The 14,337-nt window shown below is 34.7% G+C and overlaps 1 protein-coding gene across 1 annotated transcript in view; it reads left to right on the top strand.

The window, feature by feature from the left end:
- The window catches only part of LINGO2 (leucine rich repeat and Ig domain containing 2), a 545,477-nt gene that overhangs the window by 201,878 nt on the left and 329,262 nt on the right, over positions 1 to 14,337 (top strand). The window contains exon 2 of the mRNA XM_042787612.1: positions 3,055 to 3,135. The gene's annotated coding sequence lies outside the window, so the exon portion shown is untranslated. The remainder of the gene's footprint in view (positions 1 to 3,054; positions 3,136 to 14,337) is intronic.

Genomic DNA, 14,337 nt, shown 5'->3' with positions numbered 1-14,337 from the left:
AGTTAAATTATCTTAGCCTCTAGAGGCTCACATTCATCCTTATTTTAAGTCTTCTATGTGTGCAACAAAAAGTGAAGGCAAATAGCCACAATACTTAAAATACTTACCTTTTATTTCAACATAAGAGAAGTGAAAGAAATTTTTAGAGATGTGGTGAATTTGCTTATTTGTATGGGGTTTTTTCATTCTGATTTCATTCTGCATTAAGTCTTAGAATAATCTGAGGGCACAAAAGACATGATTAAAAAATAGTTACAATTCCCCCAGGAAGTAAAAAACCTGAACCGCCCCCCCCCCCCCAAAAAAAAAAAAAAAACCCTGTTGTCATGAGTTCAAATAAAGTTTCTCCTCTTCTCCATTAAAATCACCAGATAAATTAGCATTGAACTTATTATGTTAATCTACACAGTAGTGAAAGCAAAGCATGCTCTTTATTTAACTTAATTGGTTTTTCTGACTTAACCTCATAATGTTGGCTCTAGTCCAGTAACACTATAGTTCATTAGGAGCAGACACTTCTTTCTGTCTTTCTTAACGAAGAATTGCCAGAACTGTGCAGAGAAACTGTGGTGGGTTGGCATTGACTGGCTGCCAGACCCCACCCAGCTGCTTTCTCACTTTCCCTCCTCAACTGGACAGGGGGAGAAAATAAGATGAAAAAGGTCATAGGTCAAGAAAAGGACCAGGAGATCACTTACTGATTATTGTCAAGAGCAAAACAGTCTCAATGTAGAAAAGATTATTTTAATCTGTTGTCAATTAAAAATAAAGTAGTATGGTAAGAAACAAAAAGAAAACTAAACCTAGCTTCCCCACACCCCCCACATCTTCCCAGTCTCAACTTCAGTCCTCTGTGTTCAGCTTTTCTACATTCAGAGTTACATTTAGCAATAAGTTGTTTTACAGTTGTTTTGACACTTGTATGATTTCACCTAGATAAGGCATGTTCAATCTAGCTAGAGAGCAAGAATAAAGAAAATAAGCTAAAAATTAAATAAAGTGTCTAGAAATGAATTCTACCTGTTAATAGAACATCTTTTTGTTATTCTTAAATATTCAGACAATGTAATATCATTTTCTCCTAATGGCTTTTTCTTCCTGCTTTCCTGTATCAATGGTTATTTACATTTCTTCAAATAATAATCTGACCTCTATTAATAGAAGATAGCATTTGACTTCCAAAATATTTCACTCAGTTTCTGATTCTGGTAGATACAAAGATAAGAGCTGTACAGTCATATTTAGGCATGGGGGTGTGTTTACATCAAGAAGAAAATATTTAAGTTTCTGAATGTCTGGAGAGATGTTCAAATCTCAACAAAATGTTGGAGATTTAAAGTTTTTATTCCATAACGGTTATTCAAAAAAATTCCAAGGCAAACTTTCTGCCTACACCTATTAATCTTCTTACCTAAGCAATGGGGAGAGGCTGAAGAGGGAAGGGGTGTTGGTGTGTTCTTTGTTTTTCTGTCATACTAACAGCTCATACAGAACAACAGAAAGCCAAGCAAATTGCATAAAGAGGCCCCAAAGAAGCTCAAAAGATGTATTTCTAGAGAATGCGCTTAATCAATCCACTCCTTCAAAATAATCATTTTGAAGGGAGAATATTTTCTTCAACGTCCCATTCTGACCATGTGTTACAAAAAAAAAAAAAAGAATAAAAGAATAGTGTATAAAGTTTTTATTTTCACAGAGTAAGCTGTCTGAAAATTATATGCTAGGAACATCATAGAGAATTGATGCAAATCTTATGCCAAAACTAATATTTTGGCAAATGATAAACCAAATTTCTCTAGGGAAGGGACTTTGTTTAGTGGAGACAGTCTTGCCTAGAGTGTTGGCTGCTCTTTGTCACCTTTCAAGACTCCTTCTGAAAATTACATAAATTCCTTATGTTACAAATGCCCTCTTCAGTTCAGCTGCTTGTCCCTTTACCTTGTCCATGATCAAGCATATAGTATAAAACAAAATGATTGAATTAACTAACATATTTGTATAGCACATAACAAGTTAGTTGAATGAGAATGTGATAAAATGTTATATATCACCATGAAATTTGCATTTACTTACAATAACTAATCTTTCCCATAACTGCAACATTATTTATATATAATAGCCAAAGAATATTTATCTTAAAGTAATATCTTTCTTTCTTTCTTCTATGCTATTTTTCAGTTTTTAGCATAATCTCTGTCAGGTCATAATGTGCTTTATTTAGAGGTGCAAAGTCTTCATTTTAGGGCACTGTGAAAGGTCTTGGAAAAGCAATTGCTATATGGCAGAAAGCCAAATAATTCTAGTCTTTAGGTTTGTCTTTCTGAAGATCTTAGGGGGACATGTTGATCAACAGAGTTCATGACATTTTTTTCAGATTAATTTTGAAATAACAGTATTTGGTATCAGTGTAGTTCTAGGTTATTCTATAATCTATAGTTCTTTTGCTAAATCAGGGATTATTCTGGTCCTTACAAACATGAGTCACAATTTTTCTTAACTCCTCTGCCTTCACCATTGAAGACAGCTGGGTTTTTGTATGTATCATTAAAATAAATGGAAAGTTCAGATTTTAATTCAGTATGGCAAGAGGATACAGTTCCAAAAACCTACTTTCTTACTGTAGAGTTGGAGGCATGGTGGGAGAAATCTGCAGAGGTGCCAAATTCCATCACCAGCAGAGACAAGTAATTATTCTTACTGTTTAAAAGAGTTTATGTTTGATTCCATTCTGGGTTTAATGTTTTGTAAATTTCACCTTGAGATCCTTTAGTAAATGGCTTTCTAAGCTACTGTAGGCAACACCATTGCCTGCTCCACTTGAGTCTCATTGAGTGCACACTATTATCTGTTGTTATTAGAAGCTTTCATTTGCCTCTAACTTTATTTACCTCATCAGAGACATTTACAGCTCTGACTATCCTTTCTGTTACTTTTTGGGTAGGAGCTAAATATGATGATCCTAAAACATCTAAAGGAATTTCACGAAAAACATCATAATTTCAAAAAGCTCAGTACAACTGAAAAGTCTAAATAGATTTTCCTCTTCTTTTCCAGTAAGCAATCAGTGGAGCTGAAAAACTTGACAGCGAACTCTTTGTCTTTTCCTGCGTGTATCTGTGGAACCTGGTTTGCAAGGTAAATATTCCATCTTAATTGACTGTAACTTTATAGTATTTTAGTGTCAAGTGACTAAAATGGCCTTATAGTCCCTCTAGGTTTTGAAGAAAATGCCTTTGCTTAGCAGTTCTACACTTTTAGCAGTGAATTGTATTAGAATACTCTTACAACTTAAAATAAATGCAATGAGTTGCTTTGGATTCATTAACAAGCACACCTCCCTCTTAGGAAGAAAGGAAAAGTATGTCAAGATCTAGGTTATTTGTGAGCGTCTGGGATATTGCTCCTACATCAGAGTGAAAGATTGGTTAAGCTGAGCCTGAAGATTTATATTTGAATGTGAATTAATTTATTATGTCAAGATGTATTCTCTGTATTCTGTGTTTATTGGTAATTTTGCATTTATTGATGATTTTATTAGAAGGGAGACTGAAGGTGATTCTTGAGATGTACCTGGATATGTTTGACAATCTTTATTGCTATACAGTTTTTAAAATGAGAGGTTCTTATTCCTGATTTTAAACATAGTTCTTAATAGTGATATTTGAAATGTACTCATGTTAATTATTTGGAAAATTTAGTTTTCTCGAGTTTAAAAATATCACGGAGAAACTAGCTTGTTTTGATAATTAATTTTGTTACCATGGAAGACTGCTTACTCTGCCAAGAAAAATATGACCCTGAATAACTTCCTCAGCTTTGGTTAAGGGTCTAGGCTTAATATTCCTCTTTCCTTTGAGACTTTATTCCACCCCTGAATTTTATCTTAGAAGTTTTCTTAGCTGTCTATAGGAAAGAACATTCCTCTCTGAATCTTTCTGCCATTGAAACCAGCTCTTTTACACATGGTGAAAAAAAGGTTTTCAAAAGCTTTTTTATTATAGATTATAAAGAATTGAACCAGAAGCTATGCAAAAGCTGCTCCAAATTCATGCTTCTAAATGGAGTGCTGAGCAGAATTACCCCCTCGACAGAAGAGCCGCTATGAGCTGTATATTCAAGGTGGAAAATTGGCCCTTTTGAAAAATAAAATCAGCAGCCTTCCCAGCACCTAAAATGGGAAAGTGAATATTCTACTCTTCAGCATTTATTTAACAAGCTGAACCCCAAGGATGTGCATTTTAATGTATTGTATTTCTTTAGTAGGGAGAGAAAAAATGGTGAATCAGCCTTTGCTGTGAGTGAAACCCTGCTATGAGATGTGGGTGATGATTGTAAAAAGAAAAGTAGCAGCATTTCCTTCTAGGCATCTTGTGAGGATGGAAGCCATTAGTAAATGATGAAAAAGACTGGTCATTTTTACCAGCTCTCTTTCACCTGCTAGAAACAGTAGAAAAGTTCCAGGTGTGAAGAAAAGCCCAGACACGACTTTCCATTAATATGGTTAGGCATTGAACTTGCCAGAAAAATGTGGGTGATGTTTCATTACAAAGAGGCACGGGTGCAGCTCCCCGGACTTTGTATTGTGATACATAGGTCTCATCTATCTTGAGTTTTCAAATCCAGCAGAAGCAGAGACAACACTAGCAATCAGCAGTCTGATGGCTAAAGCCATAATTTTACAAGAACTTACACACAATGTTCATTAGTATGTTGCACTGTGTTTAATGAAAATTTAAGCATATACTTAAACACTTGCAGAATTGGGATATGTTTGATTCAGTGACAGCTAAAGGAGTGACAGTGAAAACAATGAGCAAAATTTCTGAAGCATCTATATGTGACATAACAGAGACATGAGCTGGTCTTTCTCTATCATGTACTTCATGCAAGATAACAGTCACAAAAAATAATACAATGTTTTAAAACACAAATAACAAAGACCATTTACATTTTTTTTTTCTAAAAAAAACAACACTATGACTTTTTATCCAAAATTACCAGTTCTGTCTTACTGTGTTTCTTGTGGTTGTAGGTGTAGTTAAATCTGAAGGTGCTGTAGATTCTACTGAGTTATGTGCAATTTTTGGCATTGACATTTCAATAGCAAAACATCAATATTCGATCTGAAGTTAACAATAAGTCACTGCCAGTGAAAATACACTAATACGTCTTTATGATGATGATCATGTTTGGGGTAATGAGATGTTTTTAATCAGTCAAAAGGGCAGGTTCAGAGTTGTAATTTGATCATCCTATTTTTAAACATTAAACAATTTATTATGAAGTAAATTGTCTTTCATTCTGTCTTTTGTCTTCCCCCTTCTGAAAAACTTATTACCATCTATTTAACTTGTTTTTCTAACATTCTTGTGAATTTGGAATGCATAGTACATCACATTTGTGGATTTGCATAAGCTGATGCTGTGAAAGTTTTCTCTGTACTTTGGATTTCTTATTGGGATACTAACAAAAAACATCCCAAACCATTTAGTAGTTTTTAGGCATCTCATAGAATGTTTCTTTCTTTACTATTCTAGATAGTATTAAGTACTAATGTAAGACAGTGAGGCATTATAGGGGTTATGTCTATCTTTATTTAAGAAATTAAAAAAAAAAAAAAAGAAGGGGATATTTCAGAGTGCTATCACGTATGTCCATACATATGTATTTCTCTTCTAAAGAGAAAAGATCCCAGTACTCCCTAAACTGAAATTTTCCACATGAGGAAAAATTACATATTTTTGTGCTTGGGACATTTAAAATGGTGTCCTCTAATCTAATAGCCCAATTATTTTTATATACCAGGGGCCTGATTTAAGGTCATTTTTCTTCCTGGGTGAATATGAACTCACACCTGGCATTGGAGTGTAGGAAATCTTTCTGAGCTCTTCATATAGTCCCTTTACTGATCAGTAAATGCTATTTGGAAAAGATATTCTCTAAATGTGTTTCTTAAGACTCTGACTGATGAAACGTTCTCTCTTCTTATCTTCAAAGAAGACCCATTCTGTTATGGTACTGAACTCTTGTGCTTTTATTTTGGGTATCTGTGGTCAACAGCCTGTATTCATTCAAATGAGTGCAAACAATATGAAAATTTTCTGTGACACTAGCTGTTGGTGGTGTGTTTCTGTAGCCAAATTAACTCAGTTTCTGTCTCCAGATGGACAACAGTACTGTAAGAACTGATTTTTACTATCTTCAATTTCAGCCTACCATGGTGTCAGATATTTCTTACCAACAGATATAGCCGAATTCCATATGAGTGCAGTACTTGTCTAGAAATAATTAACTTTATTTCTATTATCTTCTATATTGACTCATACTTCTTGTGCTTAAACATCTATATTTCTTGAGCAACCTCCCTGAATTTGATGGATTAGCACCTGCATATTGAGGAAAAAATTCATCTCTTGAACACTCCTAGAGGAGAAAACAAACAAATTCTGGATGACTGTATTTTTTTTCCGCTCTTTAACCTATAAATCTAGATTTAAAAAAGCACTTATCCAGGGGCTCTCTATTATAATTAATTAAGATTTCTCAGATCTCTCAGTGTTATTAGGTCTTCCTGCCTGAAAATAAATAAAGGCTATCATAACTGTTATGCTTTCAAAACCAGAAGCTACTGTTCTTCAGACTAAAAAGGGCATTTTGAATAGTTGTGTTGAAATGACTAGAAGTATATACAACATGGCATGTAAATAAACTGACTACATCCTCTCAGGCTTAAACCATTTATTTTAATCCATATGCTTGACTCGTCTCAGATGATTCAATCTAGTACCTTCAAAAGTACAGGCAACTTCAGGTGCTCAGATTATACCCTCTGCAGGAATCTGATTTGCAGTAAATTCTGACCACTCCTTTTATGAAATTCAAGATTTTTCTAAATTCAGAGTGCACACCCTTAAAATCACTTAGAGTAATCTTTGCTTACACTGGAGCTGCAAGACCTGTTCATTCCTAAAACTGCCAGAATAAATTAAAATAATCAATTTCGGTCTTTCAGGTGTTATCTTGAGCTCTTATATATGTGATAGTCTGTGTACTCTGAGCAATAATTGGGGCTATAACTCATACTCTGAGTTATAATTGGACTTCAAATATGTGTTAAGAATTATTTTGAAGTTCTTAAGTTAACTGAATATCAGAATTTATTTTCCACATGGAGTTCAGAAATAAAGTTTTGGAGTAGGGACAGTAGTCATCCATACTTCAATATAACAAACATGTTTAAAACTGATGCACAGCAAAGAAGACCTTCATTTAGAGAGATGTACAGTCCATTCAGTGAAGATACTCCAGTTTCTTCCCTAGCCTCCCCTAAAGATCAAGTAGCTTTTACATTTAAAGTGGACTAGAGTTATTCTTTGGAAATCATAATCCTAACCTCAGTATTTAGTTTTGAAAAGTATGAACACTGAGTGTTGATCAGAACTGAAAAAAGTCTTAGAGAAACAATCTGCTGGAAAACATGAAGTTACAATTCACAAATATAAATTGGAATTCTTCATGTTTCTAAATGTTACAAAGTTTTGTTATGTGGCTATTATGCAGCTACTTTCTATGTTTTTTCAGAAGATAAAGACATTTTAAGAAAAGGTCTGTTGTCTCCTTTTAATAGTAATGCCAATTTCCTTCATTTTCTGTCACAAGAAATGCACCATTTCGGATTTTGCATCTTCCTTGAAATAATGGATTCAGTCCTTCCTTGACTTTCCTTCATGCCTCGCTCACAATCTATTGTACATCCTTAAATCTTTCCATTTTACATTTTCAGCATTGCAGCCCAATATTTGGTATGGAATTTTCAATGAGAGCTCATCAGAGTAAAAAACTGTGCTGCATTTCATTAATCAGAAAGTATATGAGCAGTAAAAAAATGAATAACTTTGTATACTATTACTGTCAATACAAGAGCGACATTTGAGCTACAGTAATAATAAAAAGTAAAAGGAGACTTTTTCAAGATAATATATGTAACTATCCAAAACTGAACTGAGTGGGTTGGTTTATTTTCATGTTGGAAGAAGAATTTGCATGCCAAAAAGTCCTTTTCAGTTCCTGACTGATAAAAAAAGAAACATAAAAAATCTGTTGTATAGCAGCAGCTTGCTGATACACATATTTTTAATAAACATATAGGTGATCACAGTTTAACAGATTGAATTCTATTACATAATCACTATTTTAAATACAGCTATGATTTCTGATATTTTTTGTCAGTATCGCTAGAAATTGTATAGAAGCATCATTTGACATGAATGTTAGTCTCACTCTTGAATAACAAGTTTCAGAGCTTTTTTCCATCCTTGTTTACTGCCTCACTTTGACTTAAATAATCCTTAGACTAGAAGATAATTCTCAGACTCACTATACACAGGTCACTGCATTCTGCCTCGATTTACTCTTATGCACAAAAGAAATTTGCCAGCCAGGGGATATCAATGCAGGTGAAACCCCAGGCCTGAAAGTCCAAGAACTACAGGATGTTGAAAAACTACAGTCAAGTGCTTGATGATAAGGAGCCTGGCCAGCTCTCTGGGAGACCCCTGTCTCAAATCCATTAAAAAGCCCTTAAGTGTGCAAGGAAGAGCAGGTCACCCAGACACATGAATGAGGACAACTATAGATAGATAGAACTTTAATGTAATTTGACATGTCTTGAGAAAACACTCAAGTGGAGAGGCCATGTAGCGCAGTGTGTATGCTGTCCTGGAATATGGAAAAGGAGCTGTGGGTACCCCAAAGGTAGAAAGAAGTATTTTTCTGCAAATAGGTCCTCCAAAGTGGTTTCTGCCACTGTAAATATTATTAACAATATCACAAGAAGAATTTCTACTGTCATCACATTCTTAAAGACAAAAGCATGAAGGATGAGGAATTAATATGGAATAATGAAAAATACATCACCCCAGTAGAATATGAATATTTTAGTCATAACTGTGGAGATAGAGAAGCAGTATGCTCCTTTATGTATAAATAGCAGGCTAAGAAAAAGAATAATCTTCCAAATTTCCTAGAGGGTCATCAAGATTTTGTCAAGATTGCTCCTGAATTCCTTACTATGCTCAGGTAGAGTCCCTGTGCTGAGTCTGGTGTTCTGTCTCTGAAGCATACTGATACCACTCTGAAAGCCATTACTTGAATACTCTCGCTGCAGTCAGTACACAGAATTAACCTGTGAAAAATTCAGTTTTTTCCTGCACATGGCTGTTTCTACCTGTGCAAATGTTAGCATTGGTTTGGAATCTTTTTGGAATAATTAATTCCCAAAATTTAGCCTTCTAATGGGGAAAATTATTTGGAAATAATTATACAAAATCAGAGTAGTTTTAATTGGAAGATTTAAAGTAGCTGCTAGTAACCTTCATCTACTACAAGAAAAGGAGAACTCTCATATACCATTTATTCACTCTAAAAATATTCATATAAATTAAGCAGAAAGTAGCCACCATTTCAGTTTCTTGATGTCTTGTCAGACAAGAAGATCAGTGCCTCAGTCAGACATAAAGGTCGATTCAGAAGACGGAGGGAATGGAAAAAAAGGAATGAACTGAGAGCTGTATGAATTTAGTTTGGATATTAGAAGAACAGTGATGCTTTTCAGAATCAAAGACCCAGCATTATGGGACAAAGTAGGCAATTTCTGCAGCGTTCATGCATATATAAAAATATGCCATGCCTAATGCGTTCCCTAGACCTCTGATTTTGGTCGAGGTCAGATTTGTGTCTTTTGGCATGAAAATTTAAGGCCTTATCCTAAGCTAATGTAAAACATGATATCACTGGAGTTATAAAAAATTACAAGGAATGGTCCTTAGACATGTTTTGGAAACTCTACTTTCTCTATAGTGAAACTCATGGGAGAAATATTTTGAAACATTTTTGATTAAAAAGTTGATGGAAATTGCTGTGTTTATTCATTTGGACATTTTCAGAATAAAGATGTTCATCATTTATTTTTTTCCTGTAATAAGTTCTTAATTTGGCTTTTCTTCTGCCTAAATATACCAGATATTGAAATTTGGGTTACATACAGTAACAGCAATTAAAGCAGTGTGCCTTCACATGGTATCCAGGAGCCAAAAATACATCTATTTTAATTTCAGTTATGAAATATTAGGATTGCCTACACTGTCTTAACAAATCAGTAATAATTTAACAAATGTTATGAAGAAAGAGGAAAAAAAAGCAACAGCTATGTGGTTCCTACTTAAAAAAAGGATATTTACAGTATTCATAAAACGCTAACAGCTGCTTAAATCTTTTAAAAAGTTTTTAAAAAAAACAACTTAAAACTTGCTAAACTTCTTCATCTTCATGCAAGAACCGTAGCGTGCTTACAGTTGGTTTACTGAAGGGAAGTGAGGATCCACGATTTAAAAGATTGTAAGCACCTTATTCCTGTATGCTTCATTACAACTCACGGCATAATTTTCAAATATTTAGTGGCATATTTTCAATAGTTATTGTCTTTGCACTGAATGTTTTCTTTTAGAATGATAAATTAAGGCAAGTCAGATGACTAGATACTGTCACCACCAGAATGCTCAGGTATTACTAACATAATTGCTAATACATAAGCAAATAAAGTTACTGGTATGGTTAGGTGTTTCTAAAACTATGCTTATCTTATACACTGCCTGATTGTTGTTTTCATATGTTTCCAAACACATAAATAGAATATATATATATACTTTTTTTTTTTTTTTCCTTTGCCCACTTGTGTTTGGAAACCACTCTCACTTTTAAGGAGTATTTATTTATTAATGATGGGCTTTTCTTCTCAAAATGTCACAATTGATCACATCCAGATTTATCTGCCTAGCTACTTGCAGGTGTTATTTACAGTGTGATCTTTTTCTTTTACTTACCTAATCCTCTTTTTCATAAGCCACACCTTAGCATCATGGAGTTCTTCAAAATTAGAAAATAGAATGAGTGGGAAGCAGGATTGCTTTTATGAAAACAAAATTGTGGCATTTGTAGTTTCATACAGAGTTTTTCAAGGACCTTGTGATTGTCTGAAACAGCAGTTGGACCCATAGTATACGCTATAATCATGTATGTATGCAGTTCAACAGTAGCATGATGCAGAACGACAGGAAAGAAACAGCCCCAGAAGGTGAGTGAGATCATGTCTTTTATGCTTGGATAACCCAAGGAAAATAATACTTCTAGCATAGCTGTGTGGAGGGGATAAAGAAGATAACTTAAGCTGTATACCATCCCAAAAGGTGACAGTCATGTCAGTGAAGGTGAAAGTGATCAGGGTTTTGAAAGCAGAATTAATAGACAGAAGACAAAATACAGAGGAAATGTGGAATTAAGTTGTAGCATAGAAGTGCCTGTGGGGTTCCAGTAAGAGTCAAATTTTGGCAAAACTGACCAAGATGACAGATAGATGAACCTGAAGAGAAGGGAAGAGTAAATGTCCCAGGGGAAAAAAGACTTGAACTTTGAGTGGAAAACATTCTAATTAATGCACTTGATACATTTAGATTAAGATTCTAATCTTCACTACTCAGAAGTCCTTTACATTTTTTGGACTGTACAGCTGTGAAGTCTCCTCCATACTCTGGGTGTGAGGAGCTTACACTTCGTAAATTGTAAATTATGTAATGTGATAATATTCCAGCTTCATTTAACCAAATTATAGAGCTCCTCAGCTCTGCTGAGCATGTTAATTACAGGAATTCATTTTACCAAGATGGTATTCAATGTGCAGAAATAAAATAGAATAAAACTGTTACTGTTGCTGTTGTCAGCAAAATGTATGTTTTGTGAGTAGCGGCAGGTAGATGGATAACAGCAGAACTGCATCCTGTAGAGAATTACACATTTTCTGGGTCACTAAATAGTCAGATCGCTCAGTTCAAGTACAACAGTAATTGAATGTTAGAAGATTTATGGTGACAGTGGATTGGGGATACTAGTTCACTAAGTAAAAAGGACTGACTTCTTTCCTCTAAACAGAGTTTTGGTAGTCAGGAAAGCTTTACTCTTCTGTTATGAAATGACCAGATTCCAGGATGTTCACCTGCTGTTTGAATTCCAGCTTTTATCTTAAGTTCATCTTTCCTTCAGCAAGCAGACAACCTCAGAGAGCAGTCAGCATGTCCATCAGGTGGAGGGATGCTCTGAAGGCTGTCACCTTCCATCTTTCATTTTTTTTCCTCACTTACATTAATAATAAAAATTTCAGCCCTGTTGCTCCAGGATTATGTGAACCTGTGGACATAACTGGGATTTCTTTGAGAGTCACTGAGGGCAATGCCAGGCACTGCAAGACCTGAGGCATTAGTTTTCTCCATCTTTACCTATGAATGGGTCCCCTTAACTTCAAAGCAGTTGTGAGCCAAGATGAAATCCACTGAAGGACTGTTACACAAGGCTGCTTCTGCACCATTGGGGTCTGGCTGGAGGGGTGGCATTACCTTTCCACTTGTGCTCCTGTCCAACTCACCTCAGAGCTAGATGTGGAAGGTTGATGCTGTATCTGTGAGCAAATGAGTGTTGGCCAGATGTGAGTGCTGTTTCCAAAAATAACTGCCCATGGAGACTGGTGTGTGACTTGCCATAAAGTCTGAAGAGGAAAATAACCCTGGTGAAAGTGCAATTTCATCTACCAAAGGAAGTATTTTTCCATTTCAATCAGATGAGGACTTCATTTTAAAAATGCTGTCTGTTTCTGGGGGTTGGTGTATAAAATAAAAAGGCTGGATATTTCAAAGGGAAACCCACATACACTGTTACGTTGACACTACTGTACATTCTCTCTTTAGTATGCTGTCTAGTATACTAGTTCAAGTACAGTACCATGCTTACCATACACGATCTTCTAATGATATATTTCAGGTTAAAATGCTAGGATTTTTGTCTTTGCTCTCAAATTAGAATTGTGATGTAAACCCAAAACTTTTAATATACTTGATAAGAATAAAAAGTACTGAAATCAAAAGGAAACTTTTTTGATTTCTCAAATAAAAGTACTTAACAGAGCAATGAATTTCGAATTAATACCTGAGGGAAAGGAGATTATTTTACCTTTGAAGATGCTGTTTTACTAAGGTCTTTTAAAGTAAGCACATTGTACTTTTGAATATATTTTATATTTTCAAATAATTTATCCTGCTTTTTGAGATAATTCTCAGATCTTAATTGTATACAGCAAAAATGTTAAAAACAAACACAAAAATACCTGGATAGTTTTTGATTAGTAAAATGCATCTGGGTATGTGATTGTATTACATGCATATAATCTTTATTTTCAGCTGAAAATGAGACTGCTGAGGAGGAAAGGCTTGTCACAGTTGTAGCCATACTTTAAAGGACATGCAGGACCAGGCAGGTGTAGGGCTTTTATGAGCATTCTGGATGTCTCCTACCTGCTGATGGAAAACATCACTGGGAGGATATAGTGTCCTTCAGAGTTTTAGTCCTTGTAGCCCTGAATAGACTATGGTTGTAAACTTTATTAAAATTAAAAAAAAAAAAAAATTTATGGTGTACCAAAACGGTAATCCTCCAGAAAAAAAAAGAATGAAGTATTTTATATTTGAGACTTATTTTAATGTTCAGTACTTTCCTTTCATTAATTCCTTCTAATAATGAAAGTATTTGTTTTGTTATTTTTCTGTCTGTTCCTCCACTTTCTTCACCTTTTTCGCACTCTTTTAAAAAGAGATTTTATTGCAATAACATCTTCTAGCATTTATTTCTCCAAATGGCAAATAAAAGCACTTAAAAGAGACCTTTCAAAAATTCAAGAAAATTTGAAAAATTCAAAAAAATTTGAAAATATTTTGAAGAGAGCCTTTGATTAAATATCAGTGATAATTTCTGGCTAATGGGGGAGCCTTTGCTGAACTGCAGAAGACAGTTCTCCAAAGTTCTGAAGGGACACGAAGGGTAACCTATTCTTTTTAGTGCTTTTGCTTCCCTTTTTCTCCCAAGTAATAGTAGAAGGTGATTCTTCATTGGCCTTCACCCTTCATTAATGCATAATTTTACATAAATCTTCAGAAGCACTTTTTTATCCTTTTGCTACTCTACATCTGACTAGCTGTGGCATACAGTGCCACTGTATTATAAGTGTGAAAAGTTTGAACCCTATATGGGAGTCAAAAAGAAAAGATATTTGTCGGTGCCCAGTTGACAAATGTTTAATGCTCTGTTAACTCTTCTGGAAAGCCAGTTACTCATGCTTATCATCTAGGTTTCCTTGTAATTGTTAGCAGCAGAAATGGTCAGTGCTGCCATGAACTTCATTCAAACCCTGCCAAGACCATCTCCTAAAAGAATTTCTACATTTATATTGACCTTCACCTT

This window comes from Tyto alba, unplaced genomic scaffold, assembly GCF_018691265.1.
Source record: "Tyto alba isolate M040663 unplaced genomic scaffold, T.alba_DEE_v4.0 Super-Scaffold_13, whole genome shotgun sequence".
Taxonomy (NCBI): Eukaryota; Metazoa; Chordata; class Aves; order Strigiformes; family Tytonidae; genus Tyto; species Tyto alba.
The sequence above is the reverse complement of the archived record's forward strand: the minus strand, read 5'-3'. Positions and strand labels throughout refer to the sequence as shown.